At 39.2% G+C, this 18,132-nt stretch overlaps 1 protein-coding gene across 1 annotated transcript in view; it reads right to left on the reverse strand.

The window, feature by feature from the left end:
• The window catches only part of SEMA6D (semaphorin 6D), a 614,253-nt gene that overhangs the window by 313,728 nt on the left and 282,393 nt on the right, over positions 1-18,132 (reverse strand). Inside the window, exon 3 of the mRNA XM_037834069.1 lies at positions 9,502-9,566. The gene's annotated coding sequence lies outside the window, so the exon portion shown is untranslated. The remainder of the gene's footprint in view (positions 1-9,501; positions 9,567-18,132) is intronic.

Here is an 18,132-nt window from a genome sequence, read left to right on the forward strand (position 1 = left end):
CTCAGTGACTGAGATAAGGTGCTTAGTACTTAGCATCATGCCTGCCCCTCCCTGAGTTTGGTATATAGAAACAGGTTGGAGATGGGGTCCCTGGATGGGTAAATAAAGGAGGCTCCTGCCAATCAAGTGATGCTCAGCCCTGAACTGAGCATGACAAAAAATGTGGAAAAATTCCAAGATGGAATTTTTGTCCCCCAGGAATTTATAACCTGCTGAATAATGTAAAATTAACACATGCATGAAGTAACCTTAGTCCAAGACTAACCAGGCCTGAAGGATGTGGTTCAAACCTTGAAGTGCATGACAAATGATGAACAGCAGTGAAGGAAAACATACACGTTCATCATTCTTTCTTTTCCATCTCCTCTGGTCAATCCTTATCAAGGCTCTCTGATTAAGCCACCATCATTCATGAAGCCTTCTTTCCATTCTAGCTCTTCTTCGTCTACCCCTCACTACCCCAACACATTGCCATTGCTTCTTCGCTTTTACCTTACAGACTCCATAGTTGCTTCATATGAGTCGGATAGGGGGCCCGGCCCTTCTGGTTAGCATCACCTTTTCTTTATGATATTTGTGGGATTTAAAGACAAACCAGGAGACAGGAATTTTGCACTCTGCTATTGCCCTTTGTTGACACTTCCAACAAGTTAATTGCCTGTTTGCCTTCCTGTAATTACTTAATTGCATGCCATTAGTGACCATTCATAAATGAAAGTGTGTTTGATTTTCACAAACCTTACTTTTCCTACCTGCCTGCAGAACACCATGGAAGCTTTCACATGTGGTCAAAACAGAAAGTAAGGCAAACTAAGCACATTAACATTTAACCTTTGGTGCTGGAGTGAAAAAATAAAGAGTAATTCATGAATGGGCTAATTGTTTTCCCCTATTTCAGTCACTGGTCAGCAATCGCTCTATAGTGGTTACATAGCTAGGCAGTGTGTTCATTTAGATGACAGCAAAAGTTAAAGGAGGTTGAGAAATAAAAGCTGCCTAATTGCTGCTATTACCTCAACTCAAGGAGAGAATTGCTGGGTGACAGTATGAGGATCGAAAAACCATTGAATATTTTATTGATGGAACACTTTTGCTCTAACTTCAAGCCACAGAAAATGAAGGTCATAATTTCAGTTTTTATGAGCACCTGATTGGGCATTTACATAGAAAGAGTTGAGCTATGAGGAGACTAAGCCAATATTCTCTCTGCTATCCATTTGCTAGAGTACATCACAATTGCAATACCTGGTACAAAAACAATTTATCTAGTATTGTAATTTGGTCAGCATCATCCACGAAGTCAACTGCATGCCTGATAAAATGAATTGTGGAGAGGATGGTCAGTTAGATGCTCCTCACTGCATCATACAGCCACCACCACCACTACAACTACAAAAAAAAAAAAAAAGCAAAAACAAAACCATAAGTTCTATTGACAAGAAAGTCAAATTCTGCGACTGTTTAGATACTCCCAGTGAAATTCTCCTGCTTATTAAAACATTAGACTAAAATTATTTTAAAGAACAATATGCTTTCCTTCAAATATAAAATGATGATGTTAATTCCTAATTAGTGGAATTTGTGATCTGAGTTTTTTTCTTATGATGAAAATGAGTAGTTCCACATCAACCTTGATCTTTCCTCACTGTAGACTAATGGCAACACTGGAGAGGCAGTTGGCCAGGTTTGGGCATGTGGGTTGTCTGTAACTACAGAAAGGCTTTAAAAATGTGTCTAAAATAAATGACACCATCCAGATAAACCTAAAAAGGTGCCATCAGCTCTAGGAATTCCTCATTGAATACTCTACTCAGGTTATTAGGACAGGACTGACTATAATTTACATGTAGTTTCCTATTCAAGTTCATGTGGCATTTTGAAAACACCCATCTTTTCTGAGGGAGGAGGGGGACATAATGTAATTAATTCCAGTGATAGGATTTCCAAAATTCTGGAAAAGCTTCTACTTTACAAATCTAGTCAATAAGTATTGGTTAAATGAATTAATATTTCAAGGAAAATAAAATCTCATACACATTATGAAACACCAGTCTCCCAATTCACCAACATTGTTCCTACAACATGAAATTTTAATCATGCTTTATGAGCCTTTCACATGACCACTAATATTATTTCCTCCTCCATCATCAAGCACTAGCATATTTTTGGATGAAGGATAGATTTGTACTTAAAGATATGATCTGCCTGAGGCCTCTCTGGAAAGGAGGGTGATGAGGGTATGCTGAGAAAGTGAACAGACTGGAACCAGGAGAAACAAATCTAAGAGATGGAGCAGGAGGAGTCGCAGATTGGGGTGAATGGGATGAGTCCACACAAGGAAAAACAACCATCCTTTCAGACAGCATGTTTGGGTTATGTTAGCTTCAGTCTACATCCACACTTTCCCCTACCCTCATTCCCAGGATTTGTTTCCAAACTGACCTTGGGTAATTTTTGGAGGGGAGGGAAGCATGGAGGAGGTTGTAGATTGGGTGAGCAGGACAGATAAGTAGGAGAAAGACATAACTCTAAGCTACTTCTAAGCTCCAACGTTGGTTAGTGTTCAATTTAACCTGTAAATACTATATTTCAAATTCTTAGATTTTCCACATACATAAAATGCATACTATAATTAGGTCCATCTCCTTTCATCAAATAAAGGCACTTATTTTAAGGTTGTAAAGGTCATTTAGAATTCTCTTTAAAAATGAAAACTCCAAGTTAACAAGGTCAACAAAGCCTTCTCAACCTGACCTATCCTAAATAACTTTTGCAGTTCATTCCTTTACCAATCCTCCCATGAAATCCATGCTTCAACCAGTCACCAGTGTGGAGTAGAGCAGAATGAATAAATGAATGAATGATGTGTATTTGCATATGAAATATAGAGCCCTTTTCTGTCTCCTTGTTTTTGCTCAGAGTGCCCTACCTACTCCATCTACCTGGAAAATGACCACGTCTCCTTCAAGATCCAGGATAAATGTCACATCCTCTGTGACACAAATCTTCCCCAATAATCCTCTTTCTTCTTCCTGAACTCTGTACAAACCCTCCTATGGCCCCACCATTTAGCACATTGCTGTGACCAGCTTGAGAGAAGTGCTCATGTGTTCTTCCTGAATCCCTGTACCAGGGCTCCTTGAGAAATAAGCAGTAAATTAAAGAAGTTAGACTGCTGACAAGAGGGGAAACTGAAGCAAGCGTAATCCAATCCAATATACAATCCAAAACTTAGGAGGATGTAATTATTTTTAAAATTTATAGATAAATACTAAATCAACATAATGTTTGCAGACAATACCAAAGAAAATAATTAAGTTCTATAATAAAAATTTGGCTTGGAATAAACTGGGAAGCTGTCAACTTTCCTCTTTCAGCCTCCAATTATCCCCACCCCCACTGCAATCCTCTTCTTGCCAGAAATTGAAAGCTCTCTTATAATGTTTAAAAATAATACTTGTTGGATTTAGGAACACGGATTGAGTGTTTGGGGGCTTTCCAGCTAGCCTTCAGGTTACCTATACAAATATATGGCATGCCCATAAAAGAAATGATTAAGGATCTATGATACACAAAAATGCATCAGATACGCTGTGATGATTGCAGAGTCAGAATGCTTGGGTTTGAACACAGCCTTCAAAACATTCTGTGTGACAAGGCTTAGCTGCTCTCATCTTTGTTTTCCTCATCTGAAAAATGGAGATAATACTTCATAGAACTGTTATAAATGAAATTACACATGCAAATGGCTTAGCACATTGCCTGGCACATGGAAAGGACTTGATTATGTTGGCTATGATTATGATTCTTTTTGTGTTTATGATTATGATTTAGCCCAACAGGGGCTCTGCTCCACAGAGTCACTCGGGGATCCAAGTTGATGTAGATTCCATTGTTCTGGAGCTGTGCTATCTGGAACACATGCCTGCCTTAGTGGCTGTAAAATCATGCCATGAAATCATACCATAAAAATCATGAAAAAAACGCATGTGGGCTTTTACTGTATCAGTCTAGAGGTAACACATATATTATTTCCCTTCACATTTCATGGGCCATAATTGGTCACAGTGTCCTGCCAAAATGCAATAAGGCCATAGAATGCTGGGGAACAAAAGGAATATTTGCTGAACATCACTATCTTCTCCCCAATACTCTATTAAGCACTGGGGAAACAAAAATAATTAAGACTTGGTACCTCCTTGCCTTTAATAGGTTGCATGGATATTGAATGGTTTTAGTAAAACCAGTGTCAACTACAGAAATGTATAAATGAACATTTCATTGAGGTCACACAAGTCTCTTTGAGAAGAATCACATTTTAAGATGACTTTTTGGAGCTGCCAAAAATATACTTAAAGACTTAATGCCATGTACCCCTTGATATGTGCAATAATGTTTGCAATACTTGGAAATAAAAGTATTTATAGCTTATGTTTATGGTAATTTCATGGAAAATAGACAAGATTCTCAAAGTGCTGGGCAAACATTCCACAACAAACTAGGCCATTGACCCCTCACTCCACATTTCCTCTAAATTGAAAGGAGAGAAGCTTCTGGTTAAGAGATTCTGTCTGACCCCAGTGGTGACAGGGAGGGTCTATTCCTCACGGCTCAGCTATAAGTTGGTCTCAGGAACCCTCAGGCTGCTTCTGGACTCAGCTCATTCCACAAGCCCACAAGCAAGGCGACAAGCTGACAGGAACTAAGCCTGAATTCTTGGCCTTCTATTCTGCCTCATGAGCCAAAGAGAAAAGAGGCCACCTTCCAAGGTCTAGCCAGCTAGGAATTACGCCTCCTCCTCTCTTCCTTTACCCTTGCCAGATGGCCTGTGGACAGGCTCCCCGTGCCTCCTGCTCTCCTGGTCAGCTGGGAAAGGCATGGCCCTTCCAGGCCCCTGTGAGCTCATCAACAAGCCATTTTTCCCCCCACTCAAGAGCCAGGATTGGGAGATAACAAAGCCACTGTCACAAAATGATCACTAATAGAGGTTTTAAAAGACCAAGGGGGAAGAGTTTCTGGGTCAGAGAAAAAGCAAGAAAATGGAGTTTCTAGCAGTGTAGTCATGGTTTCCCATAGTTTGCTGACAATCAGAGCAAGCCCTTTCCTTCCAGGGGACCCCAGGCAGGCTGGAAGGCATGTTTCTGAAATGTATTCAGAGCCACATTTCATTTCATTAGAAGCTTTCTTTTTGAACACTAATCCCAATTCTCTAATGCATGGAAAACAAGTTTGCTCTTTATGAAGAAGCATAGGTGTTGGTACCAGATTTTTATTTCTCCTATAGGCTTCTTGGGGACTTGGTGAGAAAGTAGCTAGAGATGCTCCTCCTTACAGATTGTGTTAATGTGCACCAGGGGACTTGAGTATGAGGAATGGGTTTGATCTGCGATGTAGATCTTTTCTCTAGGGTTGGCCTTGGTGTCTTTTGGACCCATAACCTCCCTGGCCCAGCCACAGACCCTCTCTCGGTTTGGCCTGATATTATCAAGGATCCCAAATATAATCCACAGATCCCAAATCTTCTCCAAGCTTGGTTTTGACTGGAACCAAAGCCACATGTGCAGCAGCCGAGGGGAGAAGCCCAGTGACGCAGGTGCTGCAGCTCCGTCTGGTGAGTCTGTAGTGACTGTACTTTCTGTGGAGGATTCTCACCCGTTCCCCCATTCCCAAGGTTGCCAACAATATTAGCAAAGCAATATTTTTCAGGGCCAACCCTAAGGAAGATGTCAAGTCTGAATCTCTCTTTTCCAGGAAGCTTCCAGGACTCTGAGTTCACTGGCCAACTCTGTTTACTTACAGTATCTAATGCAACATCCAAGGCAAGACAAAAAGGTACTCTGAAGCTTTTCCTCCAGACAAATGGGCCTCTATTTACCCTACATCTACTTAACTATAAGCAACCAGGAAAGCAGCTCTTGACAGAATACACATTCAACTCTAAAAGTGATTCGACACACCTTAGACTAGACAAAATCCAGTTCCAAATTGACATTTTCCAGCTTCAACAATTTTAAGATCTGCTCTTCACCTACCACTTCCTTATCTTCATGTGTCTCACTGAATCTTCAGTCTAACCATATTAGATCAGTGTTACTCATATTTTTTCGGTGAGGAAACTGAAGCTCAGGAAACTGAAGCTCAGGAAACATCAAGTAACAAGATCAGTGTCATGTGGATTATAAAAGATGGAGGCCAGATTTGACTCCAGGTCTCTTTGGAAACAAATTCCCCATTCCTTCCATGACCCCGAGGCATGTGTTCCTTCTGTGGAGTCTGGGGTCATTTTGGATGATGAGGGGTAGCCTGGATGGGAAGCAGATAAGGCTCGAAAATCCTCACAATCTCTTCCTTTAAGGCTTACTTTAGCTGCTTTAACATACCGGGTTTTCATATAAGATTTTCCTTGAGGACAAGAAAAGTTGAAAACCACTGCACTGCACTATTTGGCCTCCTATTTCAGATTCCTACTTAGAACAAATTAAGAGCTAAGAGAGCAATATATGACTACTGAGGTACCCCTGAAGGATAAAACTGTTGAGGGATCCTATGGCACAGTCATTGATTACCATGTTAACTTACTAGACAATCGGAAATGATACCCCAGACCTCCTTGAGGCCCAAATTTTGCCTCAGAGGACAAAATATTAATTAAGGGAAATGAGGATGACTGAATTTTCCAGGCTCTCCTTATATCATTTGTTTGGTAGAAAATATCAAATTGCCCCTGCTCCTGTGGTTTGCGAAGGATAGCCTGTGGTTAATTAGGACAAGTAAACTCGGTTCTAATCCTAATACTGCCACCAGTTAGCTGGGTGACCTTGGGTAAGACATGTCATATCCTAAGTCACAGTAATTGAAAATGCCGTCCATCTTTAACATTGTTGGATTTCCCTGTACAATAGGGATATAAAAATGCACAGGATGTTGGAACCTACCCAACCCTGGTGTCTTTTCTGGTGGTACTTTGGTCCCTGTAAGGATAGAAGAAGCTTTGCTTTGGCTTTCCAAGGTCTATGGCCTCAAAGCTTTGTGGTCATAACAGACCCCCATCAGTCACAGTGTCACAATTGCCTTTGGGCTTCTTGCTGATCTCACTTAGCCTGGTTTTTAGGTGATAAAACATATAATCTCTTTCCTTCTCTATCTCTCTCTCTCTCTCTCTCTCTCTCTCTCTCTCTCCCTTCCATCCCCCCTTTCCCTCCCTCCCTCTTTCCCTCTCTTGTGTGTGTGTCTGTGTGTGTGTTTGTGTGTGTGTTTGTGTGTATGTGGCAGCCAGACAGAACTCTGACCACTTGAGATTGGTATGTTTCAGGAATTGTCTCTCTCTCCTGAGGCACATTTCTCAATCTCAGAGGTTACTACTGGAGCTTTCCTTAATAGCCATGCTTAACCCCCTCTCCAGGAACGCATCTCAGATAAAACAAAGAACAAAATCAAAAGCAGCTTACCTTCTTAGCCTACCTCTCATCAATTCCTGCCCCACCCCCCACCCTCACCTCATGTCCAGGTGCTATGGGCCTGTCGGGCTGCTCTCTGCTGCCATCTCATGGTGAGCCACATTCTTTCTGCAAATTAACCTTTTAGTTGGTGCAGACCCCCACTGAACTAGACATAAATTATGAAGTTATGTCTACCAGAGCAGTCGTTATAACAGATTGCTTAGGGCATGAGGGCTGAAAGTACCAACAGTGCTACTGAATGAGTTGTAAGTTTAAACAACAAGTGTATCTTCTTGATTTTGAGAAATAACACTTAAGGAAAAGGGACTCACAAGAAAGAGGAATCCTGAGTCAGAAAAATCCCATCTTTTACTTGGGCAGAGGGATATTGTTTTTTAACTAAGTTGAAATTCACATAAAGTTAGCTATTTTAAAGTGAACAATTTAGTGACATTTCTTATACTCTCAGTGTTGGTCAACCACCACCTCTATTTAGATCAAAAACATTTTCATCATCCCAAAGGGAAACCCCATACTCATTAAGCAGTTACTCTCCATTACCCCTGGGGAAGGAGGATTTTTAAAATTCTAGAATCTTGGGGATGCAATTATAGGGATTAACAGACTCAAAACTGCACTAACAAAGTCAGCAATGCTTTCGACTCCATGACTTACAATATGTCAGGATCTCACAGGGTCTGAAACGACATGCATGGCTACCATGCTGTTCCCTGAGTCACCCTACACCACTGTCACTTTTTGAATAGGATGGCTTACTGCCCTGACCCTGCTCCCTCAAATACTCATGACGCAAATGGCCACATGCCCCAGTCAGTTAGTTTTCCTTTGGCACTTGATTACTTCTTCTCTTATCACTTGGTCATAATCAGATGTAGCTACCTCTCTATACGTACTATGTAACTTATCCTATTACTGTGTTAGCTGCCATAAGTTGTCGTTATTGTATACACATTTGGTTATTAAAAGAATGCATTTTATATTTATTCTGGTTTGCTAATGCTGTCAGAATGCAAAACACCAGAAATGGATTGGCTTTTATAAAGGGGGTTTATTTGGCTACAAAGTTACAGTCTTAAGGCCATAAAGTGTCCAAGGTAAGGCATCAATAATCAGGTACCTTCACTGGAGGATGGCCAGTGGTGTCTGGAAAACCTCTGTTAGCTGGGAAGGCATGTGGGTGGTGTCTGCTCCAGGGTTCTGGTTTCAAAATGCCTTTATCCCAGGATGTTCCTCTCTAGGCTGCAGTTCCTCAAAAATGTCACTCTTAGTTGCTCTTGGGGCATTTTTTCTCTCTTAGCTTCTCCAGAGCAAAGGTCTACTTTCCACGGCTGTCTTCAAACTGTCTTTCATCTGCAGCTACTCTCTTTTTAGCCCCTGTGCATTCTTCAAAGTGTCCCTCTTGGCTATAGCAAGCTCACTCCTTCTGTCTGAGCTTATATGGTGCTCCAGTAAACTATTCACGACCCATGCTAAATGGGCGGGGCCACACTTCCATGGAAATTATCCAATGAAAGATCTCACCCACAGCTGAGTGATCACATCTTCACGGAAATATCCAATCAGAAGTCTCCAATCCAGTCAACACCAATATGTTTCCTGCCCACACAAGACTGCATCAAAGATAATGGTGTTTTGGGGGACATAATAGATCCAAACCAGCACAATATTGTTTAAAATTTGGAAACACACTCACCATAAAGACTTTTCAGTTACAACATGCAGCAAACTGACTTAGACTATTATTCTAGTGGTACATTTGAAGCATTGATTTTATCATCTTTATTCTCCTCATGTATTTAAAAAAACTGATAAAAAGGGTTTAAAAATAGTAATAAAACTTTAATTTTGTTCTGTACTAAAAAATCAAATATGAAAATCGAATCTAACCTGACCACTTCGTTAATCACCTCTAATGTCAGTATGAGGCACAGATCCAGATTAGATTATCTCTAAAATGAATAAAACTTCTGAGTTCAAATGTGAATCAAATTCTAGATCATTCCATGTAGAAGAGCACAATTGCAAAGGACAGGTACCTTACCGTTAGGATTCCTGGGCTTCCCTGGGGTTCCAGGCTGTCAATCTACGGCCAGGAGATCCTGGACTCTGCATTTTACAGCAAATAGAAAAGAAAAAACAAGAAGATTTTTGGATAGTGACAAATGCAGTGAGAAAGTGTTGCCTGCAAATTAAAATAAACTGGAATTAGGTTTGTAATCCCAGTTTGTCTAAATAATTCCAGGCCTTCAATTGAAAATGTTTTCCATACATAATCAATATGTAAGCCAGCAGCCTCGTACAGGGCCTTAGAAAACAGGCAACGTGTTTTTACTGGTACACCAGATAGTTTTGGGTGGAACAAGGAAATGGAATGAAGTAACACCAAGGAACATAATGTGAGCATTATTCCTGTTTCAATAATTCTGATTAGTTGAAAGAAAAAGTCTTATTTTGGGAAAAGCATGCCTCTAATCCTTGCTAATCTCTCTTTTTAACTAATTCACATCTTGACAGGCCATAGATTCAACGAGAATTTAGTAATAGGGTTCTGTTTGCCTCATGTTTATGTTTACATGTCTTATATTTATAACAAGTCATAGGGGATTCCATTTATCCATGTATGCTAGAGATAAACTGTTTCCTTTTTAAATGGTTTTAAATTTAAGAATGAGTCAATTCAAAGAAAATATTAGCAAACAATAGTACATTTGATATACTGATGTGGGAAAAATCATGAAGGTAATAAGCAAGTGACTGAGTCTGGGTAATACTATTCATATACTAAAGAGAAAGCAGCATACATGGAAGACTGTAAGCTTCATAAAGACAGGGCTTAAGTATTTCTTTGCTAACTTTATCTCCAGTATGTAACACAGTGCATGGTTTATAGTAGGTACTTGATAAATATGTTTCTGAATAAATTGAGGAATAAATAGACAGCTTCTTGAAAATCTGGAAGAAGTTGAGCTGCCTGAGCTGTTGACAGGCACGGGACAGGGCTTATCTATCACTGTAATTCTAATCTAGTGAGGGCTCTTGATCTAAGAGTACTCTGTAAATACCAGTTTAATATATAAATGAACAGGCTTATGGTCTTGACTTTAGAGAATTTTTCAAAAAGAAAAAAGGGAAAAAACTAAAACCCCCCAAATCGCACAAAAGCTTTAAGCAATTGTTTCAAATGTCTTGGGGTTCAGGCAAAGGTATTCCTAGGCACGCAGGTGGGGACTGCCAGAGATTCAGGCAAGAAGGGGGTGTACTGCCTGTGAGAATTTATGAACAATAACAAAACCGCCTAAAGTTGAACTGCTTTTTATTATCACCACATACTCCCAATTCTCAACCTTGTCAACAGTAAACTACAATTCCATCAGATAACTCCCAGTGCCTCCACTTGACAGCCATTGGCTTCAGAAGAGATTAGCTATTCACCTAAACCAGGTAAGAAATTATGCTGATAAGGAATTTGGCAGGGACAGACTTTCTGAACCCAGAGACCCTAAGAGTTCAACAGTCAAGAGAAAATCTAGGACTTGTTGACAGAGAAAATTCCAAGGGACTCTGGTCAGAGTGGTATAGGGTGGAAGGGGCCTTGTCTTGGGAATCATCCTGAATGGTATCCCAGGGTGTTGGCGAAGGTAAGTGGATGTAACCCAGAGGCTAGTCTAGTATTTCTGGTCTGAGTGTCTATCAGGATGGACAATCTCATCTGGGTCATTCAAACATGGATATTAGATATTGGCAATGGATTTGCACCTTTTTGATATTTTTCTGTAGAAGATAACTAAGTAGAAATGCTGCTTTAATACTTGCATACCCTATCAACAGCAAATAACATAAAATCAGAAGTTGTTATCAGTAGACAGTCTTATGGGCAGTCTTGAGTCAGCTGCGCTCCATACCTCCCTCTTTGCTCTGAACTTGCTCCTCCAAACCTGGATCCCTTCATGTCTAGCTTTACCTCTTCCAGGTTCTGCATCTTGGCAGAATGTGGGCTTTATGACTTGTTTCTCCTTTCTCAGAACTAAGCATTCACTCACTTACACTAAGTCCAGGAGCCTGATGACTCTTGCTCCTGGTGAGCTAGTGCTCAGGATTTAGGCCACTTGTCTCTAGACCATTTCATTCCCTGTTTGGTTGCAATAGTTGAACCAGTCCCCATTTTTCCTAATTCTGTTGCCTCAAGTCAAATTCTGCTATTATGGGGAAAGTCCTGTGATAGAAATCACTGTCAACAAGTAGCTGTTGTTTAAACAAAGAAGCACAAATATGAAAAAAAAAAAACCATATATATATATATATATATATATATATATATATATTTATGGCATCACATATGATTTAAATTAGAAAATAGGTTGAAGTTGCTTATTTCTTTGATTGTACTGTATTTCCAACAAGAAGACAGTCAAGTCTAGTTCAGGGAATGATATTACTTATATAACATGTAGAGACCTATGCTTCAACAAGTATTGTTACATTAAGTGTCACATCTGCATCTCATAATGTTACCCTGTAGATATTATTATTTCCATACTATAGATGAGGAAAAACATTAAGGCTCACAGAAGCCAAGTCTCCTGACTTCAAACTTGTCTTCTTTCTATTTCCTAATCCAGCAGGGACAGAAGAGAATACCAAATGGCACCACTGCTGCCAGTTCAGGTCCTACAGAAATAGAGATCTACAGTGATAAAGAACTAGATCAATTTTCTCTTAGCATCCTGGCAGGAAAGAAAAAGAGGCACATCTCAATCCCAAGCAAAATGTTATGATGTGTAAAAGGCAAGTGATGAAGGAGTGAAACAAGACCATTTCCATTTCCCATGTAGTAGCTCAACTCTTGCAAATTTAGCTCTTATTTAATAGCTTTTTTATTCTTCCATGTTTTCCTCTACTTCTAAATCCACCATTTAGCTAACATTTTCAAGCTGATTTTCCCCACAAGCATTTAACGAGAACACACTGTGTTTAAGGCCTTATGTCAATCCAACTTCTCTAGGCTGTATTTTCCAGCAAGCATTAGCATAAATACCAACATGTTTACATCATAATTACTTTAATTCCCTTGGCCCCATCCAGATCTGGAGTGGGTCAATCCATAACGATTTCAGGGATGGGGGTTGATTACTAATCCATGAAACATAAATTACAATAAATGCTTAGAAACTTGGCATACCATTTCTGAAACCATACCAACTTTGTAGCAAGGAGGGCACAAGGCTTTTCTGTTGATGTGAGCAGGTCACAATTTTCTAGGTCTTCAGGTTCTCATTTATAAAACAAGGGTAAAAATTCATATCTTCATCTTTTCTCCATGAAAAGTTGCAAATATGAACATTTTGGTATCTAAAAAGCATGTCATGTTTTCTGGAGAAAGCCACTAGGTAAATATTTTGCAGAAATTGGCAAGTTCCTTTCCTGGGTTTAGAACATAAGGTCTGGGAAGCCTTTTCCCCTTTGTAGATAATAAAATGGTTTAGTACAACTGCAAATTTGCAAAGCAAGTGTCAAGGAAGTATGGATTTTCAATGGCACGGGGACTGTTATTTATGCATATATGTAAGTACACAGTTCTGTACTGAGGGGCTTATTATTAATTGCTTGACAATTAACCCAGTAAAAGCTATACAAGTTGACTCAAGAGAACTTGTTATGGGCAAAGATCATCAAAAAAGAGTTTATGGAGAAGCAAGTTTTGAATCATGAGGAAGAATTCATGTTTTTGGATACTTGTGAAGGATCAGGTAGAACACTTTGGAATTTCTGAAGGAGAACAACTTGAAAAATACTATTTTAAAAGGAAAATTGCAAGCTCCTTACAGAGTATATTATGTAACCTTGCTTGCAATTGAAAATCTTCTCCTAAAATGAAAAACTAATTAGATTTAGATCCTGGTTGTTTCTGTTGTTGCGAAAGTAGATTGTTACTATCTCTCCTAGAATCTGAGGTATTCTTATTTACTTACTGAAGATCCTTTTCTATTAAGAAAAAAGTCCTTCCCACATCCAAGTTCATTACTGAATTGGTTTGGTAGCTACATCTCTCTGTGGTCAGGCATTTAATTCTTTCTATCGACGTGCGCCTTTAAATGCCATCTGTTTCACTGAGGGATTTAATGAATTACAACCCAGACCATGAACATACAAGGCCACAAAAGCTGGGTTACTGAGGAACAGGTTTTAGCTTTATTTCAGCCCTTTGCCCCTCCAGCAAAAGTGAATTTAGCAATCTCTACAAGAGATAAAATTACCTGCACTCTTGCCTAATCTTAATAATGAAAAAGAGAAGGACTTTTATCTATTTATTGTAAACAGATAATCACAATTTGTTATGGCTCAAAATACAGGGAAAAACAAAAACTTACAACAAACCACCCCAAATAATATGTTTTCATTTATCATGAAGAAGTTGGTAGTTTTAACTCTAGCTCATTATAATCAATGATTTAATCTCTGATGCCAGGAAGGCAAGAAATATGTTTATGTCTATGGTAGCAACATCACTCCAGATTGATTCTCACAGTGAATGTAAGAAAGAGGTTCAGTTTCCTTGAAAACAGCTATATATTTCCCACATGAGAATTTGGAGGCTAAAATGGGTGAGTCAACCTTCAGATGTGGGGCATTTGGCGGGGTATGGGTGTGGGAGTTAAGCCTCTAGAATCACTAGCCAGTGAACATATGTAGCGGTTTTGGGCTATGTAAGGCACAGTGCCAGAGGCTTTGGGGATAAAAATTTTAAAAAGTGTTTAGGCATGATCCCTGCCTTAAAAAACTAGTTGAGGAAATGAAACATAATGCCATACATTGTAAATGAATTTTAAATAATAAATGTCAAAGCAAAAAGAACCCCAAGTAAGAGTTCAGGGTGATAAAATTAGCACAAGGCAAGACACAATTATCAATAATTGATATAGTATGTCAGAGAAATGGACAGAACACATCATACTGGATAGGTCTGGAGAAAAACTCTATGGCAATATCAAGATTCGAAATGAATCATTCTAGCTGGATGTGAATGGTCAAAAAATAAAAAATCAATGTCTAGAAACATGAAATGATGCCTTTATGAACTTTTCAATATACTCTGGTAATGCACAAGGACTGGCTTGCTTTTATATAGCAGAATCAAATGCGGTGTGCATTGACTTGAACCAATGTATATCCACAGCATTTTTCTTTCATCACAGAATTATAAGAACACAAAAGCAGAAATAAATACCTACCACAAATATTTTACAAACGTGTCCTCCAAGTGGAAGTTCTAATTTTATGTATTCTCCCTTTAGGAATGTTTCTGTGTTTACACTGACCTTAGTCATCCAGTCTATATGTACTTACATCTTCCATATGAAGATAATGTATGAGGAAAAGATTTCCATTCTAAATAGAGTGACTCATTCAAAGGCAGAAAGCAATTAAATTGCCCGCAAGAAGACTTCCTCCCAACAACCTACACACCTCACTGAATCAATAAGAATTTAATCACAGGTATCCTCAACATCATCATCAGAAACAGCACCAGCATCAGTATTTTTCATGACAGAAAAACTCTTTGATGTCATGCTAACTGTAATATTTTCATAAAGTTATCAAATCTGACAGATGAACCTCAGATTCTTGGGTCTACCAAATCCAACTCAATCATTCGTTCAATAAATATTATGGAATGCCTACCTTATACCAGGTAAATTTCAGGCACTATGGTATGTTTGTAAAAAAAGGTAAAGGTCTGTGCTTTCATGGAGTTTACATTAAGTGTGTGTGTGTGTGTGTGTGTGTGTGTGTGTGTGTGTGTGTTTTGTGGTAGTTGGCAGGAGACACACAATAAACTAGTAATGGCCCAATGAATAAAAGTAATTTCAGATGTGAGGTATCTGGTATGCAGGAAAATATGATGTTGTGATGAGATGGAGAGCAATTGTTCAGGGATGATGGGAGTGGGATGTACAGATATTTTAGACAATGTGGTCCCCAAAGGCCAAATCTGAGCTAAGGCCACTTCTGAGCTTCTTTGAGGCTACCTTTGAACTAAAAATTGAATGAAAGCAGCTATGCACTGACCAAATAGAGAGCAGCCCAGGCAGAGAGAAAAGTAAATGCAGAGGCTCTGGGATGGAAATGGACTTTCTCAAGGAAAAGCAAGAAGGTCAGTTGGACTCGAAGAGAGTGAGTGAGTAGGAGCAGTTAGAAAGAAGCAGGGAGAGAAATAGGCAGGAGTTAGACCACATGGGGCATTGTGGGGCATGGAAAGGGCTCAATATCCCTGTTTAGGGCAAATATTAATGTTAATTTCATAAGATCAAGGCAAATTTAGTTAACTTAATTTTTAGGTAATTATTGCTGCTGTTCCATGTTAAAATCTTTATTGGTAACAAACATTTTGGATACTTATCTGCAACAGTTACTCAAAAAATAACAATTACCAAAAAATGGGATTTGTTCTTTACAAAGTCTGATAGTCCTATTAAGGCTTAAATAACAATTATGGTATTTTTGTAGTATGTTTCAATGTTCTCCAGCCTCTTCTGACAATAGTATCTGCACAAATGGTAGGAAAACAAAGGAAAAAGCCCATAATCTCACAACACCAGCAAATCACTATTTTCAGCGGTCTTTGTGTCTCCCTATACTATGTCCTAATTCATACAGCATTGTGATGTAGTTTTAATCAGAGCAGCACATGATTTTCCATCAGGCCTTTAGAAGCACATTTAGAGTGGGGTATTTATTATTTTGTAAGATTTGGTCATCAGCAAGAAAATTTCTCAGGCAACTTTAAATAAGCCTGGCTAAACCAGTTTCACCGATCTCGCTTGCAATGATTTTCCCCCTCTTGTTGGCTCAAATCTTCACTTCTTAACAAAATTGGCCTTTCAGGGTCAAAAAAGGACTCGAGACGAAAAGTAATTCCTGATAAGCAATAATGAGCCCAGCTCCTTCTTACTGGACTCCTTGGGCATAAAAATTGGATTGTAAGTAATTTCTAAATAATTTCTGAGAATTTGCAGGAGGAGCATTCCTCCTTTTCTTTGAGGGCCATTTGGCTGCAAATGAAGAAACAAAGCTTGGGATGGCTAATTAGAAGACTTTAACGTCACCTGACTATGTCATAACAAAACCTAGAAAATAGGCATTTTTCCTAGTCACTGTGCAAGATTTTATAACTTCCCGACTTGGGATTTGAATACAGGGATGCAGAGAGCTTAAAAGGTCAGTGGAGGAGTTAGTGGAATTGATTTTTACGAATGGATTTTATTTCAAAAATTCATGTGTTCTTTAGGAAATTGAAGTAGAAAAACCAGATACAGTATATTCTAAAAACTGTGCACTACACTACATTTTCCCCAAGGTAGTTATCTCTGGTATTGCCGGAGAGATGAAATCCTTTTAAATAGAATTTAATAGAATTTCCACAAGCAATTCTTAATAGAGTCTAGTATTGGTTTAAGTGAGAGGCTGCAGGGAAAAGAAAGGGGAAAAGAAATCTATTGTTTGTTTTTGGGTTATTTTAAAAGATTTTTAAAATCAAACTTCTCCCCTATGCAGGAATCACAGGCATCTCAAATTTAATATAGTCAGAATAGAATTCATGATTCCCACCCTCACCCCCCCATCTGTTCTTCCCTTCGTCTCTGCTACCTCAGTCAGCCACATGCACCAAGTGCCAAGGAAAACGAGGTCATTCCTGAGCCCCCTCTTTCTCTCAGTCCTGCCCACACCCTCATCCCACATCAATCCATCGCAAGATCCTCTTGCCTCAATCTACAAAATATATCTGAAACTTATCCACTTTTCTCCATCTCAGTGCTTTCTTTCTAGTTCAAGTAAGCATCACCTCTCACCTGGATAATTGCACTAGTCCTCTAAACTGGTCCCCTGCACATACACGCCTCTCTCCCATAGTTCATTCTCCACGCAACAGCAACAGCTATCTTTCTGACATATAAATCAGATCACATCAGTCTCCTGTTTAAACAGTTCTGGGGGTTTCTGATTACACTTAGACATAAACCTAGAAATCTGGCCCCTGCCTACCACTCTGACCTTATTTTGGACAATGCAATTCCTCATTCACTAAGCTGCAGATAGTCTAGTCTTCTTTATGACATGTTTTATTTGCCCCACAGTGACCCCCAGATCAACAGTTCTCAATTGATTTTGTCCCCCAGGGGACATTTGCCAATGTCTGGAGACATTTTTGGTTGTCACAATTGAAGAGATGCGAATGGCACTGAGTGGGTAAAGGCCAGAGATTCTGCTAACCATATTACAACAGAGAGGATAGCTCCCCCACAACAAAAAATTATCTAGTCCAAAATGTCAGTAGTGTGAGGTTGAGAAACTCTGTCCAAGACTCATTGTTCCCTTTGACTGGATCTGTGTGGACTTATATTTTCAGGGCTGGATCCTTCCATTCATGTCTCAAGGCCTTCTCCGACCATCCAAAATCCATTCAAGTAGCTCTCCACCCCTCCCCAAACCCATCACTCTATTACATAATCCTTCATAGCATTATCATAATCTAAAACTATCTTTTTTATTTTTTCATACTCATCGCCTGTATCTCCCACCCCACCCCACTTAGTTTAAAAAAACAGGGATCTTATCTGTCATGTTCATTGACTTATTCTTCAGTGCCTAGTATGTTGTATAGCACAGAATAGAC

Source organism: Choloepus didactylus, chromosome 4 (assembly GCF_015220235.1).
Source record: "Choloepus didactylus isolate mChoDid1 chromosome 4, mChoDid1.pri, whole genome shotgun sequence".
Taxonomy (NCBI): Eukaryota; Metazoa; Chordata; class Mammalia; order Pilosa; family Megalonychidae; genus Choloepus; species Choloepus didactylus.